Genomic DNA, 16390 nt, shown 5'->3' with positions numbered 1-16390 from the left:
ACAGCCGAACGCGCTAACCATTGCGCCATGGAAGCTTAGAAAATGATTGATTGTCAGGTATTGCGGAAAATTTTTGCCTTTTTACGTTACTTCTAAGACTTCAAAACAACGCTCCCGGGTGGGCTCGAACCACCAACCTTTCGGTTAACAGCCGAACGCGCTAACCATTGCGCCACGGAAGCTTAGAGAAATATTGATTTTCACGTGTTGTGCCTTTTTACATTACTTCTAAGACTTCCAAACAAAGCTCCCGGTTGGGCTCGAACCACCAACATTTCGGTTAACAGCCGAGCGCGCTAACCATAGCGCCACGGAAGCTTAGAAAATGAATGATTGTCAGGTATTGCGGAAAAATTTTGCCTTTTTACCTTACTTCTAAAACTTCTAAACAACGCTCCCGGGTGGGCTCGAACCACCAACCTTTCGGTTTACAGCCGAACGCGCTAACCATTACACCACGGAAGCTTAGAAAAACATTGATTGCCGCGTATTGTGGAAAAATTTTGCCTTTTTACGTTACTTCTAAAACTTCAAAACAACGCTCCCGGGTGGGCGCGAACCACCAAACTTAAGGTTAACAGCCGAACGCGCTAACCATTGCGCCACGGAAGCTTAGAAAAAGATTGATTGCCGCGTATTGTGGAAAAATTTTGCCTTTTTACGTTACTTCTAAGACTTCAAAACAACGCTCAGTGGTAGGCTCGAACCACCAACCTTTCGGTTAACAGCCGAACGCGCTAACCATTGCGCCACGGAAGCTTAGACAATGATTGATTGTCAGGTATTGCGGAAAAATTTTGCATTTTTACGTTACTTCTAAAACTTCTAAACAACGCTCCCGGGTGGGCTCGAACCACCAACCTTTCGGTTAACAGCCGAACGCGCTAACCATTGCGCCACGGAAGCTTAGAAAAAAATTGATTGCCGCGTATTGTGGAAAAATTTTGCCTTTTTACGTTACTTCTAAAACTTCAAAACAACGCTCCCGGGTGGGCTCGAACCACCAACCTTTCGGTTAACAGCCGAACGCGCTAACCATTGCGCCACGGAAGCTTAGAGAAATATTGATTTTCACGTGTTGTGCCTTTTTACGTTACTTCTACGACTTCCAAACAACGCTCCCGGTTGGGCTCGAACCAACAACATTTCGGTTAACAGCCGAACGCGCTAACCATTGCGCCACGGAAGCTTAGAAAAAAATTGATTGCCGCGTATTGTGGAAAAATTTTGCCTTTTTACGTTACTTCTAAAAGTTCAAAACAACGCTCCCGGGTGGGCTCGAACCACCAACCTTTCGGTTAACAGCCGAACGCGCTAACCATTGCGCCACGGAAGCTTAGAGAAATATTGATTTTCACGTGTTGTGCCTTTTTACGTTACTTCTAAGACTTCCAAACAACGCTCCCGGTTGGGCTCGAGCCACCAACATTTCGGTTAACAGCCGAACGCGCTAACCATTGCGCCACGGAAGCTTAGAAAAAAATTGATTGCCGCGTATTGTGGAAAAATTTTGCCTTTTTACGTTACTTCTAAAACTTCAAAACAACGCTCCCGGGTGGGCTCGAACCACCAACCTTTCGGTTAACAGCCGAACGCGCTAACCATTGCGCCACGGAAGCTTAGAAAAAGATTGATTGCCGCGTATTGTGGAAAAATTTGGCCTTTTTACGTTACTTCTAAAACTTCAAAACAACGCTCCCGGGTGGGCTCGAACCACCAACCTTTCGGTTAACAGCCGAACGCGCTAACCACTGCGCCACGGAAGCTTAGAGATATATATATTTTCACGTGTTGTGCCTTTTTACGTTACTTATAAGACTTCCAAACAACGCTCCCGGTTGGGCTCGAACCAACAACCTTTCGGTTAACAGCCGAACGCGCTAACCATTGCGCCACGGAAGCTTAGAAAAAGATTGATTGCCGCGTATTGTGGAAAAATTTTGACTTTTTACGTTACTTCTAAAACTTCAAAACAACGCTCCCGGGTGGGCTCGAACCACCAACCTTTCGGTTAACAGCCGAACGCGCTAACCATTGCGCCACGGAAGCTTAGAAAAATATTGATTTTCACGTGTTGTGCCTTTTTACGTTACTTCTAAGACTTCCAAACAACGCTCCCGGTTGGGCTCGAACCACCAACATTTCGGTTAACAGCCGAACGCGCTAATCATTGCGCCACGGAAGCTTAGAAAAAGATTGATTGCCGCGTATTGTGGAAAAATTTTGCCTTTTTACGTTACTTCTAAAACTTCAAAACAACGCTCCCGGGTGGGCTCGAACCACCAACCTTTCGGTTAACAGCCAAACGCGCTAACCATTGCGCCACGGAAGCTTAGAAAAAGATTGATTGCCGCGTATTGTGGAAAAATTTTGCCTTTTTACGTTACTTCTAAAACTTCAAAACAACGCTCCCGGGTGGGCTCGAACCACCAACCTTTCGGTTAACAGCCGAACGCGCTAACCATTGCGCCACGGAAGCTTAGAAAATGATTGATTGTCAGGTATTGCGGAAAAATTTTGCCTTTTTACGTTGCTTCTAAAACTTCTAAACAACGCTCCCGGGTGGGCTCGAACCACCAACCTTTCGGTTAACAGCCGAACGCGCTAACCATTGCGCCACGGAAGCTTAGAAAAAGATTGATTGCCGCGTATTGTGGAAAAATTTTGCCTTTTTACGTTACTTCTAAAACTTCAAAACAACGCTCCCGGGTGGGCTCGAACCACCAACCTTTCGGTTAACAGCCGAACGCGCTAACCATTGCGCCACGGAAGCTTAGAAAAAGATTGATTGCCGCGTATTGTGGAAAAACTTTGCCTTTTTACGTTACTTCTAAAACTTAAAACAACGCTCCCGGGTGGGCTCGAACCACCAACCTTTCGGTTAACAGCCGAACGCGCTACCCATTGCGCCACGGAAGCTTAGAGAAATATTGATTTTCACGTGTTGTGCCTTTTTACGTTACTTCTAAGACTTCCAAACAACGCTCCCGGTTGGGCTCGAACCACCAACCTTTCGGTTAACAGCCGAACGCGCTAACCATTGCGCCACGGAAGCTTAGAAAAACATTGATTGTCACGTATTGTGGAAAAATTTTGCCTTTTTACGTTACTTCTAAGACGTCAAAATAACGTTCCCGGGTGGGCTTGAACCACCAACCTTTCGGTTAACAGCCGAACGCGCTAACCATTGCGCCACGGAAGCTTAGAAAAAGATTGATTGCCGCGTATTGTGGAAAAACTTTGCCTTTTTACGTTACTTCTAAAACTTCAAAACAACGCTCCCGGGTGGGCTCGAACCACCAACCTTTCGGTTAACAGCCGAACGCGCTAACCATTGCGCCACGGAAGCTTAGAAAAAGATTGATTGCCGCGTATTGTGGAAAAACTTTGCCTTTTTACGTTACTTCTAAAACTTAAAACAACGCTCCCGGGTGGGCTCGAACCACCAACCTTTCGGTTAACAGCCGAACGCGCTAACCATTGCGCCACGGAAGCTTAGAGAAATATTGATTTTCACGTGTTGTGCCTTTTTACGTTACTTCTAAGACTTCCAAACAACGCTCCCGGTTGGGCTCGAACCACCAACCTTTCGGTTAACAGCCGAACGCGCTAACCATTGCGCCACGGAAGCTTAGAAAATGTTTGATTGTCAGGTATTGTGGAAAAATTTTGCCTTTTTACTTTACTTCTAAGACTTCAAAACAACGCTCCCGGGTGGGCTCGAACGATCTCCTTTTCGGTTAACAGCCGAACGCGCTAACAATTGCGCCACGGAAGCTTAGAAAAAGATTGATTGTCATGTATTGTGGAAAAATTTTGCCTTTTTACGTTACTTCTAAGACTTCAAACCAAAGCTCTTGGGTGGGCTCGAACGTCCAACCTTTCGGTTAACAGCCGAACGCGCTCACTATTGCACCACGGAAGCTTAGAAAAACATTGATTGTCACGTATTGTGGAAAAATTTTGCCTTTTTACGTTACTTCTAAGACGTCAAAACAACGTTCCCGGGTGGGCTTGAACCACCAACCTTTCGGTTAACAGCCGAACGCGCTAACCATTGCGCCACGGAAGCTTAGAAAAAGATTGATTGCCGCGTATTGTGGAAAAACTTTGCCTTTTTACGTTACTTCTAAAACTTCAAAACAACGCTCCCGGGTGGGCTCGAACCACCAACCTTTCGGTTAACAGCCGAACGCGCTAACCATTGCGCCACGGAAGCTAAGAAAATGATTGATTGTCAGGTATAGCGGAAAAATTGTGACTTTTTACGTTACTTCTAAGACTTCAAAACAACGCTCAGTGGTAGGCTCGAACCACCAACCTTTCGGTTAACAGCCGAACGCGCTAACCATTGCGCCACGGAAGCTTAGAAAAAGATTGATTGCCGCGTATTGTGGAAAAATTTTGCCTTTTTACGTTACTTCTAAAACTTCAAAACAACGCTACCGGCTGGGCTCGAACCACCAACCTTTCGGTTAACAGCCGAACGCGCTAACCATTGCGCCACGGAAGCTTAGAGAAATATTGATTTTCACGTGTTGTGCCTTTTTACGTTACTTCTAAGACTTCCAAACAACGCTCCCGGTTGGGCTCGAACCACCAACCTTTCGGTTAACAGCCGAACGCGCTAACCATTGCGCCACGGAAGCTTAGAAAATCTTTGATTGTCAGGTATTGTGGAAAAATTTTGCCTTTTTACGTTACTTCTAAGACTTCAAAACAACGCTCCCGGGTGGGCTCGAACGACCTCCTTTTCGGTTAACAGCCGAACGCGCTAACCATTGCGCCACGGAAGCTTAGAAAAAGATTGATTGTCATGTATTGTGGAAAAATTTTGCCTTTTTACGTTACTTCTAAGACTTCAAAACAAAGCTCTTGGGTGGGCTTGAACCACCAACCTTTCGGTTAACAGCCGAACGCGCTAACCATTGCGCCACGGAAGCTTAGAGAAATATTGATTTTCACGTGTTGTGCCTTTTTACGTTACTTCTAAGACTTCCAAACAACGCTCCCGGTTGGGCTCGAACCACCAACCTTTCGGTTAACAGCCGAACGCGCTAACCATTGCGCCACGGAAGCTTAGAAAATGATTGATTGCCGCGTATTGTGGAAAAATTTTGCCTTTTTACGTTACTTCTATAACTTCTAAACAACGCTCCCGGGTGGGCTCGAACCTCCAACCTTTCGGTTCACAGCCGAACGCGCTAACCATTGCGCCACGGAAGCTTAGAGAAATATTGATTTTCACGTGTTGTGCCTTTTTACGTTACTTCTAAGACTTCCAAACAACGCTCCCGGTTGGGCTCGAACCACCAACCTTTCGGCTAACAGCCGAACGCGCTAACCATTGCGCCACGGAAGCTAAGAAAATGATTGATTGTCAGGTATTGCGGAAAAATTGTGACTTTTTACGTTACTTCTAGGACTTCAAAACAACGCTCAGTGGTAGGCTCGAACCACCAACCTTTCGGTTAACAGCCGAACGCGCTAACCATTGCGCCACGGAAGCTTAGGAAAAGATTGATTGCCGCGTATTGTGGAAAAATTTTGCCTTTTTACGTTACTTCTAAAACTTCAAAACAACGCTCCCGGGTGGGCTCGAACCACCAACCTTTCGGTTAACAGCCGAACGCGCTAACCATTGCGCCACGGAAGCTTAGAGAAATATTGATTTTCACGTGTTGTGACTTTTTACGTTACTTCTAAGACTTCCAAACAACGCTCCCGGTTGGGCGCGAACCACCAACCTTTCGGTTAACAGCCGAACGCGCTAACCATTGCGCCACGGAAGCTTAGAAAATCTTTGATTGTCAGGTATTGTGGAAAAATTTTGCCCTTTTACGTTACTTCTAAGACTTCAAAACAACGCTCCCGGGTGGGCTCGAACGACCTCCTTTTCGGTTAACAGCCGAACGCGCCAACCATTGCGCCACGGAAGCTTAGAAAAATATTGATTGTCATGTATTGTGGAAAAATTTTGCCTTTTTACAATACTTCTAAGACTTCCAAACAAAGCTCTTGGGTGGGCTCGAACCACCAACCTTTCGGTTAACAGCCGAACGCGCTAACCATTGCGCCACGGAAGCTTAGAAAAACATTGATTGTCACGTATTGTGGAAAAATTTTGCCTTTTTACGTTACTTCTAAGACGTCAAAACAACGCTCCCGGGTGGGCTTGAACCACCAACCTTTCGGTTAACAGCCGAACGCGCTAACCATTGCGCCACGGAAGCTTAGAAAATGATTGATTGTCAGGTATTGCGGAAAAATTTTGCCTTTTTACGTTACTTCTAAAACTTCAAAACAACGCTCCCGGGTGGGCTCGAACCACCAACCTTTCGGTTAACAGCCGAACGCGCTAACCATTGCGCCACGGAAGCTTAGAAAAAGATTGATTGCCGCGTATTGTGGAAAAATTTTGCCTTTTTACGTTACTTCTAAAACTTCAAAACAACGCTCCCGGGTGGGCTCGAACCACCAACCTTTCGGTTAACAGCCGAACGCGCTAACCATTGCGCCACGGAAGCTTAGAAAAAGATTGATTGCCGCGTATTGTGGAAAAATTTTGCCTTTTTACGTTACTTCTAAAACTTCAAAACAACGCTCCCGGGTGGGCTCGAACCACCAACCTTTCGGTTAACAGCCGAACGCGCTAACCATTGCGCCACGGAAGCTTAAAAAAACATTGATTGTCACGTATTGTGGAAAAATGTTGCCTTTTTACGTTACTTGTAAGACGTCAAAACAACGCTCCCGGGTGGGCTTGAACCAACAACCTTTCGGTTAACAACCGAACGCGCTAACCATTGCGCCACGGAAGCTTAGAGAAATATTGATTTTCACGTGTTGTGCCTTTTTACGTTACTTCTAAGACTTCCAAACAACGCTCCCGGTTGGGCTCGAACCAACAACCTTTCGGTTAACAGCCGAACGCGCTAACCATTGCGCCACGGAAGCTTAGAAAAAGATTGATTGCCGCGTATTGTGGAAAAATTTTGCCTTTTTACGTTACTTCTAAAACTTCAAAACAACGCTCCCGGGTGGGCTCGAACCACCAACCTTTCGGTTAACAGCCGAACGCGCTAACCATTGCGCCACGGAAGCTTAGAGAAATGTTGATTTTCACGTGTTGTGCCTTTTTACGTTACTTCTAAGACTTCCAAACAACGCTCCCGGTTGGGCTCGAACCACCAACCTTTCGGCTAACAGCCGAACGCGCTAACCATTGCGCCACGGAAGCTAAGAAAATGATTGATTGTCAGGTATTGCGGAAAAATTGTGACTTTTTACGTTACTTCTAGGACTTCAAAACAACGCTCAGTGGTAGGCTCGAACCACCAACCTTTCGGTTAACAGCCGAACGCGCTAACCATTGCGCCACGGAAGCTTAGGAAAAGATTGATTGCCGCGTATTGTGGAAAAATTTTGCCTTTTTACGTTACTTCTAAAACTTCAAAACAACGCTCCCGGGTGGGCTCGAACCACCAACCTTTCGGTTAACAGCCGAACGCGCTAACCATTGCGCCACGGAAGCTTAGAGAAATATTGATTTTCACGTGTTGTGACTTTTTACGTTACTTCTAAGACTTCCAAACAACGCTCCCGGTTGGGCGCGAACCACCAACCTTTCAGTTAACAGCCGAACGCGCTAACCATTGCGCCACGGAAGCTTAGAAAATCTTTGATTGTCAGGTATTGTGGAAAAATTTTGCCTTTTTACGTTACTTCTAAGACTTCAAAACAACGCTCCCGGGTGGGCTCGAACGACCTCCTTTTCGGTTAACAGCCGAACGCGCCAACCATTGCGCCACGGAAGCTTAGAAAAAGATTGATTGTCATGTATTGTGGAAAAATTTTGCCTTTTTACAATACTTCTAAGACTTCCAAACAAAGCTCTTGGGTGGGCTCGAACCACCAACCTTTCGGTTAACAGCCGAACGCGCCAACCATTGCGCCACGGAAGCTTAGAAAATGATTGATTGTCAGGTATTGCGGAAAAATTTTGCCTTTTTACCTTACTTCTAAAACTTCTAAACAACGCTCCCGGGTGGGCTCGAACCACCAACCTTTCGGTTAACAGCCGAACGCGCTAACCATTGCGCCACGGAAGCTTAGAAAAAGATTGATTGCCGCGTATTGTGGAAAAATTTTGCCTTTTTACGTTACTTCTAAAACTTCAAAACAACGCTCCCGGGTGGGCTCGAACCACCAACCTTTCGGTTAACAGCCGAACGCGCTAACCATTGCGCCACGGAAGCTTAGAGAAATATTGATTTTCACGTGTTGTGCCTTTTTACGTTACTTCTAAGACTTCCAAACAACGCTCCCGGTTGGGCTTGAACCAACAACCTTTCGGTTAACAGCCGAACGCGCTAACCATTGCGCCACGGAAGCTTAGAAAAAGATTGATTGCCGCGTATTGTGGAAAAATTTTGCCTTTTTACGTTACTTCTAAAACTTCAAAACAACGCTCCCGGGTGGGCTCGAACCACCAACCTTTCGGTTAACAGCCGAACGCGCTAACCATTGCGCCACGGAAGCTTAGAGAAATGTTGATTTTCACGTGTTGTGCCTTTTTACGTTACTTCTAAGACTTCCAAACAACGCTCCCGGTTGGGCTCGAACCACCAACCTTTCGGCTAACAGCCGAACGCGCTAACCATTGCGCCACGGAAGCTAAGAAAATGATTGATTGTCAGGTATTGCGGAAAAATTGTGACTTTTTACGTTACTTCTAGGACTTCAAAACAACGCTCAGTGGTAGGCTCGAACCACCAACCTTTCGGTTAACAGCCGAACGCGCTAACCATTGCGCCACGGAAGCTTAGGAAAAGATTGATTGCCGCGTATTGTGGAAAAATTTTGCCTTTTTACGTTACTTCTAAAACTTCAAAACAACGCTCCCGGGTGGGCTCGAACCACCAACCTTTCGGTTAACAGCCGAACGCGCTAACCATTGCGCCACGGAAGCTTAGAGAAATATTGATTTTCACGTGTTGTGACTTTTTACGTTACTTCTAAGACTTCCAAACAACGCTCCCGGTTGGGCGCGAACCACCAACCTTTCAGTTAACAGCCGAACGCGCTAACCATTGCGCCACGGAAGCTTAGAAAATCTTTGATTGTCAGGTATTGTGGAAAAATTTTGCCTTTTTACGTTACTTCTAAGACTTCAAAACAACGCTCCCGGGTGGGCTCGAACGACCTCCTTTTCGGTTAACAGCCGAACGCGCCAACCATTGCGCCACGGAAGCTTAGAAAAAGATTGATTGTCATGTATTGTGGAAAAATTTTGCCTTTTTACAATACTTCTAAGACTTCCAAACAAAGCTCTTGGGTGGGCTCGAACCACCAACCTTTCGGTTAACAGCCGAACGCGCTAACCATTGCGCCACGGAAGCTTAGAAAAAGATTGATTGTCACGTATTGTGGAAAAATTTTGCCTTTTTACGTTACTTCTAAGACGTCAAAACAACGCTCCCGGGTGGGCTTGAACCACCAACCTTTCGGTTAACAGCCGAACGCGCTAACCATTGCGCCACGGAAGCTTAGAAAATGATTGATTGTCAGGTATTGCGGAAAAATTTTGCCTTTTTACGTTACTTCTAAAACTTCAAAACAACGCTCCCGGGTGGGCTCGAACCACCAACCTTTCGGTTAACAGCCGAACGCGCTAACCATTGCGCCACGGAAGCTTAGAAAAACATTGATTGTCACGTATTGTGGAAAAATTTTGCCTTTTTACGTTACTTCTAAGACGTCAAAACAACGCTCCCGGGTGGGCTTGAACCACCAACCTTTCGGTTAACAGCCGAACGCGCTAACCATTGCGCCACGGAAGCTTAGAAAATGATTGATTGTCAGGTATTGCGGAAAAATTTTGCCTTTTTACGTTACTTCTAAAACTTCAAAACAACGCTCCCGGGTGGGCTCGAACCACCAACCTTTCGGTTAACAGCCGAACGCGCTAACCATTGCGCCACGGAAGCTTAGAGAAATATTGATTTTCACGTGTTGTGACTTTTTACGTTACTTCTAAGACTTCCAAACAACGCTCCCGGTTGGGCGCGAACCACCAACCTTTCAGTTAACAGCCGAACGCGCTAACCATTGCGCCACGGAAGCTTAGAAAATCTTTGATTGTCAGGTATTGTGGAAAAATTTTGCCTTTTTACGTTACTTCTAAGACTTCAAAACAACGCTCCCGGGTGGGCTCGAACGACCTCCTTTTCGGTTAACAGCCGAACGCGCCAACCATTGCGCCACGGAAGCTTAGAAAAAGATTGATTGTCATGTATTGTGGAAAAATTTTGCCTTTTTACAATACTTCTAAGACTTCCAAACAAAGCTCTTGGGTGGGCTCGAACCACCAACCTTTCGGTTAACAGCCGAACGCGCTAACCATTGCGCCACGGAAGCTTAGAAAAAGATTGATTGTCACGTATTGTGGAAAAATTTTGCCTTTTTACGTTACTTCTAAGACGTCAAAACAACGCTCCCGGGTGGGCTTGAACCACCAACCTTTCGGTTAACAGCCGAACGCGCTAACCATTGCGCCACGGAAGCTTAGAAAATGATTGATTGTCAGGTATTGTGGAAAAATTTTGCCTTTTTACGTTACTTCTAAGACTTCAAAACAACGCTCCCGGGTGGGCTCGAACGACCTCCTTTTCGGTTAACAGCCGAACGCGCCAACCATTGCGCCACGGAAGCTTAGAAAAAGATTGATTGTCATGTATTGTGGAAAAATTTTGCCTTTTTACAATACTTCTAAGACTTCCAAACAAAGCTCTTGGGTGGGCTCGAACCACCAACCTTTCGGTTAACAGCCGAACGCGCTAACCATTGCGCCACGGAAGCTTAGAAAAAGATTGATTGTCACGTATTGTGGAAAAATTTTGCCTTTTTACGTTACTTCTAAGACGTCAAAACAACGCTCCCGGGTGGGCTTGAACCACCAACCTTTCGGTTAACAGCCGAACGCGCTAACCATTGCGCCACGGAAGCTTAGAAAATGATTGATTGTCAGGTATTGCGGAAAAATTTTGCCTTTTTACGTTACTTCTAAAACTTCAAAACAACGCTCCCGGGTGGGCTCGAACCACCAACCTTTCGGTTAACAGCCGAACGCGCTAACCATTGCGCCACGGAAGCTTAGAAAAACATTGATTGTCACGTATTGTGGAAAAATTTTGCCTTTTTACGTTACCTCTAAGACGTCAAAACAACGCTCCCGGGTGGGCTTGAACCACCAACCTTTCGGTTAACAGCCGAACGCGCTAACCATTGCGCCACGGAAGCTTAGAAAATGATTGATTGTCAGGTATTGCGGAAAAATTTTGCCTTTTTACGTTACTTCTAAAACTTCAAAACAACGCTCCCGGGTGGGCTCGAACCACCAACCTTTCGGTTAACAGCCGAACGCGCTAACCATTGCGCCACGGAAGCTTAGAGAAATATTGATTTTCACGTGTTGTGACTTTTTACGTTACTTCTAAGACTTCCAAACAACGCTCCCGGTTGGGCGCGAACCACCAACCTTTCAGTTAACAGCCGAACGCGCTAACCATTGCGCCACGGAAGCTTAGAAAATCTTTGATTGTCAGGTATTGTGGAAAAATTTTGCCTTTTTACGTTACTTCTAAGACTTCAAAACAACGCTCCCGGGTGGGCTCGAACGACCTCCTTTTCGGTTAACAGCCGAACGCGCCAACCATTGCGCCACGGAAGCTTAGAAAAAGATTGATTGTCATGTATTGTGGAAAAATTTTGCCTTTTTACAATACTTCTAACACTTCCAAACAAAGCTCTTGGGTGGGCTCGAACCACCAACCTTTCGGTTAACAGCCGAACGCGCTAACCATTGCGCCACGGAAGCTTAGAAAAACATTGATTGTCACGTATTGTGGAAAAATTTTGCCTTTTTACGTTACTTCTAAGACGTCAAAACAACGCTCCCGGGTGGGCTTGAACCACCAACCTTTCGGTTAACAGCCGAACGCGCTAACCATTGCGCCACGGAAGCTTAGAAAATGATTGATTGTCAGGTATTGCGGAAAAATTTTGCCTTTTTACGTTACTTCTAAAACTTCAAAACAACGCTCCCGGGTGGGCTCGAACCACCAACCTTTCGGTTAACAGCCGAACGCGCTAACCATTGCGCCACGGAAGCTTAGAAAAAGATTGATTGCCGCGTATTGTGGAAAAATTTTGCCTTTTTACGTTACTTCTAAAACTTCAAAACAACGCTCCCGGGTGGGCTCGAACCACCAACCTTTCGGTTAACAGCCGAACGCGCTAACCATTGCGCCACGGAAGCTTAGAAAAAGATTGATTGCCGCGTATTGTGGAAAAATTTTGCCTTTTTACGTTACTTCTAAAACTTCAAAACAACGCTCCCGGGTGGGCTCGAACCACCAACCTTTCGGTTAACAGCCGAACGCGCTAACCATTGCGCCACGGAAGCTTAAAAAAACATTGATTGTCACGTATTTTGGAAAAATGTTGCCTTTTTACGTTACTTGTAAGACGTCAAAACAACGCTCCCGGGTGGGCTTGAACCAACAACCTTTCGGTTAACAGCCGAACGCGCTAACCATTGCGCCACGGAAGCTTAGAAAATGATTGATTGCCGCGTATTGTGGAAAAATTTTGCCTTTTTACGTTACTTCTAAAACTTCAAAACAACGCTCCCGGGTGGGCTCGAACCACCAACCTTTCGGTTAACAGCCGAACGCGCTAACCATTGCGCCACGGAAGCTTAGAGAAATATTGATTTTCACGTGCTGTGCCTTTTTACGTTACTTCTAAGACTTCCAAACAACGCTCCCGGTTGGGCTCGAACCAACAACCTTTCGGTTAACAGCCGAACGCGCTAACCATTGCGCCACGGAAGCTTAGAAAAAGATTGATTGCCGCGTATTGTGGAAAAATTTTGCCTTTTTACGTTACTTCTAAAACTTCAAAACAACGCTCCCGGGTGGGCTCGAACCACCAACCTTTCGGTTAACAGCCGAACGCGCTAACCATTGCGCCACGGAAGCTTAGAGAAATATTGATTTTCACGTGTTGTGCCTTTTTACGTTACTTCTAAGACTTCCAAACAACGCTCCCGGTTGGGCTCGAACCACCAACCTTTCGGCTAACAGCCGAACGCGCTAACCATTGCGCCACGGAAGCTAAGAAAATGATTGATTGTCAGGTATTGCGGAAAAATTGTGACTTTTTACGTTACTTCTAGGACTTCAAAACAACGCTCAGTGGTAGGCTCGAACCACCAACCTTTCGGTTAACAGCCGAACGCGCTAACCATTGCGCCACGGAAGCTTAGGAAAAGATTGATTGCCGCGTATTGTGGAAAAATTTTGCCTTTTTACGTTACTTCTAAAACTTCAAAACAACGCTCCCGGGTGGGCTCGAACCACCAACCTTTCGGTTAACAGCCGAACGCGCTAACCATTGCGCCACGGAAGCTTAGGGAAATATTGATTTTCACGTGTTGTGACTTTTTACGTTACTTCTAAGACTTCCAAACAACGCTCCCGGTTGGGCGCGAACCACCAACCTTTCGGTTAACAGCCGAACGCGCTAACCATTGCGCCACGGAAGCTTAGAAAATCTTTGATTGTCAGGTATTGCGGAAAAATTTTGCCTTTTTACGTTACTTCTAAAACTTCAAAACAACGCTCCCGGGTGGGCTCGAACCACCAACCTTTCGGTTAACAGCCGAACGCGCTAACCATTGCGCCACGGAAGCTTAGAAAAAGATTGATTGTCATGTATTGTGGAAAAATTTTGCCTTTTTACAATACTTCTAAGACTTCCAAACAAAGCTCTTGGGTGGGCTCGAACCACCAACCTTTCGGTTAACAGCCGAACGCGCTAACCATTGCGCCACGGAAGCTTAGAAAAACATTGATTGTCACGTATTGTGGAAAAAGTTTGCCTTTTTACGTTACTTCTAAGACGTCAAAACAACGCTCCCGGGTGGGCTTGAACCACCAACCTTTCGGTTAACAGCCGAACGCGCTAACCATTGCGCCACGGAAGCTTAGAAAATGATTGATTGTCAGGTATTGCGGAAAAATTTTGCCTTTTTACGTTACTTCTAAAACTTCAAAACAACGCTCCCGGGTGGGCTCGAACCACCAACCTTTCGGTTAACAGCCGAACGCGCTAACCATTGCGCCACGGAAGCTTAGAAAAAGATTGATTGCCGCGTATTGTGGAAAAATTTTGCCTTTTTACGTTACTTCTAAAACTTCAAAACAACGCTCCCGGGTGGGCTCGAACCACCAACCTTTCGGTTAACAGCCGAACGCGCTAACCATTGCGCCACGGAAGCTTAGAAAAAGATTGATTGCCGCGTATTGTGGAAAAATTTTGCCTTTTTACGTTACTTCTAAAACTTCAAAACAACGCTCCCGGGTGGGCTCGAACCACCAACCTTTCGGTTAACAGCCGAACGCGCTAACCATTGCGCCACGGAAGCTTAGAGAAATATTGATTTTCACGTGTTGTGCCTTTTTACATTACTTCTAAGACTTCCAAACAAAGCTCCCGGTTGGGCTTGAACCACCAACCTTTCGGTTAACAGCCGAACGCGCTAACCATTGCGCCACGGAAGCTTAGAAAATGATTGATTGTCAGGTATTGCGGAAAAATTTTGCCTTTTTACGTTACTTCTAAAACTTCAAAACAACGCTCCCGGGTGGGCTCGAACCACCAACCTTTCGGTTAACAGCCGAACGCGCTAACCATTGCGTCACGGAAGCTTAGAAAAAGATTGATTGCCGCGTATTGTGGAAAAATTTTGCCTTTTTACGTTACTTCTAAAACTTCAAAACAACGCTCCCGGGTGGGCTCGAACCACCAACCTTTCGGTTAACAGCCGAACGCGCTAACCATTGCGCCACGGAAGCTTAGAGAAATATTGATTTTCACGTGTTGTGCCTTTTTACATTACTTCTAAGACTTCCAAACAAAGCTCCCGGTTGGGCTTGAACCACCAACCTTTCGGTTAACAGCCGAACGCGCTAACCATTGCGCCACGGAAGCTTAGAAAATGATTGATTGTCAGGTATTGCGGAAAAATTTTGCCTTTTTACGTTACTTCTAAAACTTCAAAACAACGCTCCCGGGTGGGCTCGAACCACCAACCTTTCGGTTAACAGCCGAACGCGCTAACCATTGCGTCACGGAAGCTTAGAAAAAGATTGATTGCCGCGTATTGTGGAAAAATTTTGCCTTTTTACGTTACTTCTAAAACTTCAAAACAACGCTCCCGGGTGGGCTCGAACCACCAACCTTTCGGTTAACAGCCGAACGCGCTAACCATTGCGCCACGGAAGCTTAGAAAAAGATTGATTGCCGCGTATTGTGGAAAAATTTTGCCTTTTTACGTTACTTCTAAAACTTCAAAACAACGCTCCCGGGTGGGCTCGAACCACCAACCTTTCGGTTAACAGCCGAACGCGCTAACCATTGCGCCACGGAAGCTTAGAAAAAAATTGATTGCCGCGTATTGTGGAAAATTTTTGCCTTTTTACGTTACTTCTAAGACTTCAAAACAACGCTCAGTGGTAGGCTCGAACCACCAACCTTTCGGTTAACAGCCGAACGCGCTAACCATTGCGCCATGGAAGCTTGGAAAATGATTGATTGTCAGGTATTGCGGAAAAATTTTGCCTTTTTACGTTACTTCTAAAACTTCTAAACAACGCTCCCGGGTGGGCTCGAACCACAACCTTTCGGTTAACAGCCGAACGCGCTAACCATTGCGCCACGGAAGCTTAGAAAAAGATTGATTGCCGCATATTGTGGAAAAATTTTGCCTTTTTACGTTACTTCTAAAACTTCAAAACAACGCTCCCGGGTGGGCTCGAACCACCAACCTTTCGGTTAACAGCCGAACGCGCTAACCATTGCGCCACGGAAGCTTAGAGAAATATTGATTTTCACGTGTTGTGCCTTTTTACATTACTTCTAAGACTTCCAAACAAAGCTCCCGGTTGGGCTCGAACCACCAACATTTCGGTTAACAGCCGAACGCGCTAACCATTGCGCCACGGAAGCTTAGAAAAAGATTGATTGCCGCGTATTGTGGAAAAATTTTGCCTTTTTACGTTACTTCTAAAACTTCAAAACAACGCTCCCGGGTGGGCTCGAACCACCAACCTTTCGTTTAACAGCCGAACGCGCTAACCATTGCGCCACGGAAGCTTAGAAAAAGATTGATTGCCGCGTATTGTGGAAAAATTTTGCCTTTTTACGTTACTTCTAAAACTTCAAAACAACGCTCCCGGGTGGGCTCGAACCACCAACCTTTCGGTTAACAGCCGAACGCGCTAACCATTGCGCCACGGAAGCTTAGAAAAAGATTGATTGCCGC

General features: G+C 45.9%; 48 non-coding genes across 48 annotated transcripts; all 48 read right to left on the bottom strand.

Annotated features, from left to right (window-relative positions):
* Nucleotides 1–109: 109 nt before the first annotated feature.
* TRNAN-GUU (transfer RNA asparagine (anticodon GUU)) lies at nt 110–182 on the bottom strand. Its single transcript has one exon. It is a non-coding gene; the product is annotated as a tRNA-Asn (tRNA).
* Nucleotides 183–392: 210 nt separating this feature from the next.
* TRNAY-GUA (transfer RNA tyrosine (anticodon GUA)) lies at nt 393–465 on the bottom strand. The gene has a single exon. It is a non-coding gene; the product is annotated as a tRNA-Tyr (tRNA).
* A 368-nt stretch (nt 466–833) lies between these two features.
* TRNAN-GUU (transfer RNA asparagine (anticodon GUU)) lies at nt 834–906 on the bottom strand. Its single transcript has one exon. It is a non-coding gene; the product is annotated as a tRNA-Asn (tRNA).
* Nucleotides 907–980: 74 nt separating this feature from the next.
* TRNAN-GUU (transfer RNA asparagine (anticodon GUU)) lies at nt 981–1053 on the bottom strand. Its single transcript has one exon. It is a non-coding gene; the product is annotated as a tRNA-Asn (tRNA).
* Nucleotides 1054–1263: 210 nt separating this feature from the next.
* TRNAN-GUU (transfer RNA asparagine (anticodon GUU)) lies at nt 1264–1336 on the bottom strand. The gene has a single exon. It is a non-coding gene; the product is annotated as a tRNA-Asn (tRNA).
* Nucleotides 1337–1546: 210 nt separating this feature from the next.
* On the bottom strand, nt 1547–1619 carry TRNAN-GUU (transfer RNA asparagine (anticodon GUU)). Its single transcript has one exon. It is a non-coding gene; the product is annotated as a tRNA-Asn (tRNA).
* Nucleotides 1620–1693: 74 nt separating this feature from the next.
* On the bottom strand, nt 1694–1766 carry TRNAN-GUU (transfer RNA asparagine (anticodon GUU)). Its single transcript has one exon. It is a non-coding gene; the product is annotated as a tRNA-Asn (tRNA).
* A 63-nt stretch (nt 1767–1829) lies between these two features.
* TRNAN-GUU (transfer RNA asparagine (anticodon GUU)) lies at nt 1830–1902 on the bottom strand. Its single transcript has one exon. It is a non-coding gene; the product is annotated as a tRNA-Asn (tRNA).
* A 74-nt stretch (nt 1903–1976) lies between these two features.
* On the bottom strand, nt 1977–2049 carry TRNAN-GUU (transfer RNA asparagine (anticodon GUU)). Its single transcript has one exon. It is a non-coding gene; the product is annotated as a tRNA-Asn (tRNA).
* A 357-nt stretch (nt 2050–2406) lies between these two features.
* Nucleotides 2407–2479, bottom strand: TRNAN-GUU (transfer RNA asparagine (anticodon GUU)). The gene has a single exon. It is a non-coding gene; the product is annotated as a tRNA-Asn (tRNA).
* A 74-nt stretch (nt 2480–2553) lies between these two features.
* On the bottom strand, nt 2554–2626 carry TRNAN-GUU (transfer RNA asparagine (anticodon GUU)). The gene has a single exon. It is a non-coding gene; the product is annotated as a tRNA-Asn (tRNA).
* A 74-nt stretch (nt 2627–2700) lies between these two features.
* TRNAN-GUU (transfer RNA asparagine (anticodon GUU)) lies at nt 2701–2773 on the bottom strand. The gene has a single exon. It is a non-coding gene; the product is annotated as a tRNA-Asn (tRNA).
* Nucleotides 2774–3276: 503 nt separating this feature from the next.
* Nucleotides 3277–3349, bottom strand: TRNAN-GUU (transfer RNA asparagine (anticodon GUU)). Its single transcript has one exon. It is a non-coding gene; the product is annotated as a tRNA-Asn (tRNA).
* A 73-nt stretch (nt 3350–3422) lies between these two features.
* On the bottom strand, nt 3423–3495 carry TRNAN-GUU (transfer RNA asparagine (anticodon GUU)). The gene has a single exon. It is a non-coding gene; the product is annotated as a tRNA-Asn (tRNA).
* A 651-nt stretch (nt 3496–4146) lies between these two features.
* TRNAN-GUU (transfer RNA asparagine (anticodon GUU)) lies at nt 4147–4219 on the bottom strand. Its single transcript has one exon. It is a non-coding gene; the product is annotated as a tRNA-Asn (tRNA).
* Nucleotides 4220–5153: 934 nt separating this feature from the next.
* On the bottom strand, nt 5154–5226 carry TRNAH-GUG (transfer RNA histidin (anticodon GUG)). Its single transcript has one exon. It is a non-coding gene; the product is annotated as a tRNA-His (tRNA).
* A 357-nt stretch (nt 5227–5583) lies between these two features.
* TRNAN-GUU (transfer RNA asparagine (anticodon GUU)) lies at nt 5584–5656 on the bottom strand. The gene has a single exon. It is a non-coding gene; the product is annotated as a tRNA-Asn (tRNA).
* Nucleotides 5657–6307: 651 nt separating this feature from the next.
* On the bottom strand, nt 6308–6380 carry TRNAN-GUU (transfer RNA asparagine (anticodon GUU)). Its single transcript has one exon. It is a non-coding gene; the product is annotated as a tRNA-Asn (tRNA).
* Nucleotides 6381–6454: 74 nt separating this feature from the next.
* Nucleotides 6455–6527, bottom strand: TRNAN-GUU (transfer RNA asparagine (anticodon GUU)). Its single transcript has one exon. It is a non-coding gene; the product is annotated as a tRNA-Asn (tRNA).
* A 74-nt stretch (nt 6528–6601) lies between these two features.
* On the bottom strand, nt 6602–6674 carry TRNAN-GUU (transfer RNA asparagine (anticodon GUU)). The gene has a single exon. It is a non-coding gene; the product is annotated as a tRNA-Asn (tRNA).
* A 210-nt stretch (nt 6675–6884) lies between these two features.
* TRNAN-GUU (transfer RNA asparagine (anticodon GUU)) lies at nt 6885–6957 on the bottom strand. The gene has a single exon. It is a non-coding gene; the product is annotated as a tRNA-Asn (tRNA).
* Nucleotides 6958–7031: 74 nt separating this feature from the next.
* On the bottom strand, nt 7032–7104 carry TRNAN-GUU (transfer RNA asparagine (anticodon GUU)). The gene has a single exon. It is a non-coding gene; the product is annotated as a tRNA-Asn (tRNA).
* A 357-nt stretch (nt 7105–7461) lies between these two features.
* On the bottom strand, nt 7462–7534 carry TRNAN-GUU (transfer RNA asparagine (anticodon GUU)). The gene has a single exon. It is a non-coding gene; the product is annotated as a tRNA-Asn (tRNA).
* A 504-nt stretch (nt 7535–8038) lies between these two features.
* TRNAN-GUU (transfer RNA asparagine (anticodon GUU)) lies at nt 8039–8111 on the bottom strand. The gene has a single exon. It is a non-coding gene; the product is annotated as a tRNA-Asn (tRNA).
* Nucleotides 8112–8185: 74 nt separating this feature from the next.
* On the bottom strand, nt 8186–8258 carry TRNAN-GUU (transfer RNA asparagine (anticodon GUU)). The gene has a single exon. It is a non-coding gene; the product is annotated as a tRNA-Asn (tRNA).
* A 63-nt stretch (nt 8259–8321) lies between these two features.
* TRNAN-GUU (transfer RNA asparagine (anticodon GUU)) lies at nt 8322–8394 on the bottom strand. The gene has a single exon. It is a non-coding gene; the product is annotated as a tRNA-Asn (tRNA).
* Nucleotides 8395–8468: 74 nt separating this feature from the next.
* Nucleotides 8469–8541, bottom strand: TRNAN-GUU (transfer RNA asparagine (anticodon GUU)). The gene has a single exon. It is a non-coding gene; the product is annotated as a tRNA-Asn (tRNA).
* Nucleotides 8542–8898: 357 nt separating this feature from the next.
* Nucleotides 8899–8971, bottom strand: TRNAN-GUU (transfer RNA asparagine (anticodon GUU)). The gene has a single exon. It is a non-coding gene; the product is annotated as a tRNA-Asn (tRNA).
* A 651-nt stretch (nt 8972–9622) lies between these two features.
* TRNAN-GUU (transfer RNA asparagine (anticodon GUU)) lies at nt 9623–9695 on the bottom strand. The gene has a single exon. It is a non-coding gene; the product is annotated as a tRNA-Asn (tRNA).
* A 221-nt stretch (nt 9696–9916) lies between these two features.
* On the bottom strand, nt 9917–9989 carry TRNAN-GUU (transfer RNA asparagine (anticodon GUU)). Its single transcript has one exon. It is a non-coding gene; the product is annotated as a tRNA-Asn (tRNA).
* A 1092-nt stretch (nt 9990–11081) lies between these two features.
* TRNAN-GUU (transfer RNA asparagine (anticodon GUU)) lies at nt 11082–11154 on the bottom strand. Its single transcript has one exon. It is a non-coding gene; the product is annotated as a tRNA-Asn (tRNA).
* Nucleotides 11155–11375: 221 nt separating this feature from the next.
* On the bottom strand, nt 11376–11448 carry TRNAN-GUU (transfer RNA asparagine (anticodon GUU)). Its single transcript has one exon. It is a non-coding gene; the product is annotated as a tRNA-Asn (tRNA).
* A 651-nt stretch (nt 11449–12099) lies between these two features.
* On the bottom strand, nt 12100–12172 carry TRNAN-GUU (transfer RNA asparagine (anticodon GUU)). Its single transcript has one exon. It is a non-coding gene; the product is annotated as a tRNA-Asn (tRNA).
* A 74-nt stretch (nt 12173–12246) lies between these two features.
* TRNAN-GUU (transfer RNA asparagine (anticodon GUU)) lies at nt 12247–12319 on the bottom strand. The gene has a single exon. It is a non-coding gene; the product is annotated as a tRNA-Asn (tRNA).
* A 74-nt stretch (nt 12320–12393) lies between these two features.
* TRNAN-GUU (transfer RNA asparagine (anticodon GUU)) lies at nt 12394–12466 on the bottom strand. Its single transcript has one exon. It is a non-coding gene; the product is annotated as a tRNA-Asn (tRNA).
* Nucleotides 12467–12687: 221 nt separating this feature from the next.
* On the bottom strand, nt 12688–12760 carry TRNAN-GUU (transfer RNA asparagine (anticodon GUU)). The gene has a single exon. It is a non-coding gene; the product is annotated as a tRNA-Asn (tRNA).
* A 63-nt stretch (nt 12761–12823) lies between these two features.
* Nucleotides 12824–12896, bottom strand: TRNAN-GUU (transfer RNA asparagine (anticodon GUU)). Its single transcript has one exon. It is a non-coding gene; the product is annotated as a tRNA-Asn (tRNA).
* A 74-nt stretch (nt 12897–12970) lies between these two features.
* Nucleotides 12971–13043, bottom strand: TRNAN-GUU (transfer RNA asparagine (anticodon GUU)). Its single transcript has one exon. It is a non-coding gene; the product is annotated as a tRNA-Asn (tRNA).
* A 357-nt stretch (nt 13044–13400) lies between these two features.
* TRNAN-GUU (transfer RNA asparagine (anticodon GUU)) lies at nt 13401–13473 on the bottom strand. The gene has a single exon. It is a non-coding gene; the product is annotated as a tRNA-Asn (tRNA).
* A 210-nt stretch (nt 13474–13683) lies between these two features.
* Nucleotides 13684–13756, bottom strand: TRNAN-GUU (transfer RNA asparagine (anticodon GUU)). Its single transcript has one exon. It is a non-coding gene; the product is annotated as a tRNA-Asn (tRNA).
* Nucleotides 13757–14124: 368 nt separating this feature from the next.
* TRNAN-GUU (transfer RNA asparagine (anticodon GUU)) lies at nt 14125–14197 on the bottom strand. The gene has a single exon. It is a non-coding gene; the product is annotated as a tRNA-Asn (tRNA).
* A 74-nt stretch (nt 14198–14271) lies between these two features.
* Nucleotides 14272–14344, bottom strand: TRNAN-GUU (transfer RNA asparagine (anticodon GUU)). The gene has a single exon. It is a non-coding gene; the product is annotated as a tRNA-Asn (tRNA).
* Nucleotides 14345–14418: 74 nt separating this feature from the next.
* TRNAN-GUU (transfer RNA asparagine (anticodon GUU)) lies at nt 14419–14491 on the bottom strand. The gene has a single exon. It is a non-coding gene; the product is annotated as a tRNA-Asn (tRNA).
* Nucleotides 14492–14848: 357 nt separating this feature from the next.
* TRNAN-GUU (transfer RNA asparagine (anticodon GUU)) lies at nt 14849–14921 on the bottom strand. Its single transcript has one exon. It is a non-coding gene; the product is annotated as a tRNA-Asn (tRNA).
* Nucleotides 14922–15278: 357 nt separating this feature from the next.
* On the bottom strand, nt 15279–15351 carry TRNAN-GUU (transfer RNA asparagine (anticodon GUU)). Its single transcript has one exon. It is a non-coding gene; the product is annotated as a tRNA-Asn (tRNA).
* A 74-nt stretch (nt 15352–15425) lies between these two features.
* On the bottom strand, nt 15426–15498 carry TRNAN-GUU (transfer RNA asparagine (anticodon GUU)). The gene has a single exon. It is a non-coding gene; the product is annotated as a tRNA-Asn (tRNA).
* A 367-nt stretch (nt 15499–15865) lies between these two features.
* TRNAN-GUU (transfer RNA asparagine (anticodon GUU)) lies at nt 15866–15938 on the bottom strand. The gene has a single exon. It is a non-coding gene; the product is annotated as a tRNA-Asn (tRNA).
* A 357-nt stretch (nt 15939–16295) lies between these two features.
* TRNAN-GUU (transfer RNA asparagine (anticodon GUU)) lies at nt 16296–16368 on the bottom strand. Its single transcript has one exon. It is a non-coding gene; the product is annotated as a tRNA-Asn (tRNA).
* Nucleotides 16369–16390: the final 22 nt, after the last annotated feature.

Source organism: Phalangium opilio, unplaced genomic scaffold (genome assembly GCF_054372755.1).
Source record: "Phalangium opilio isolate 3A_F unplaced genomic scaffold, DU_Popi_V2 ptg000053l_1, whole genome shotgun sequence".
Taxonomy (NCBI): Eukaryota; Metazoa; Arthropoda; class Arachnida; order Opiliones; family Phalangiidae; genus Phalangium; species Phalangium opilio.
The sequence above is the reverse complement of the archived record's forward strand: the minus strand, read 5'-3'. Positions and strand labels throughout refer to the sequence as shown.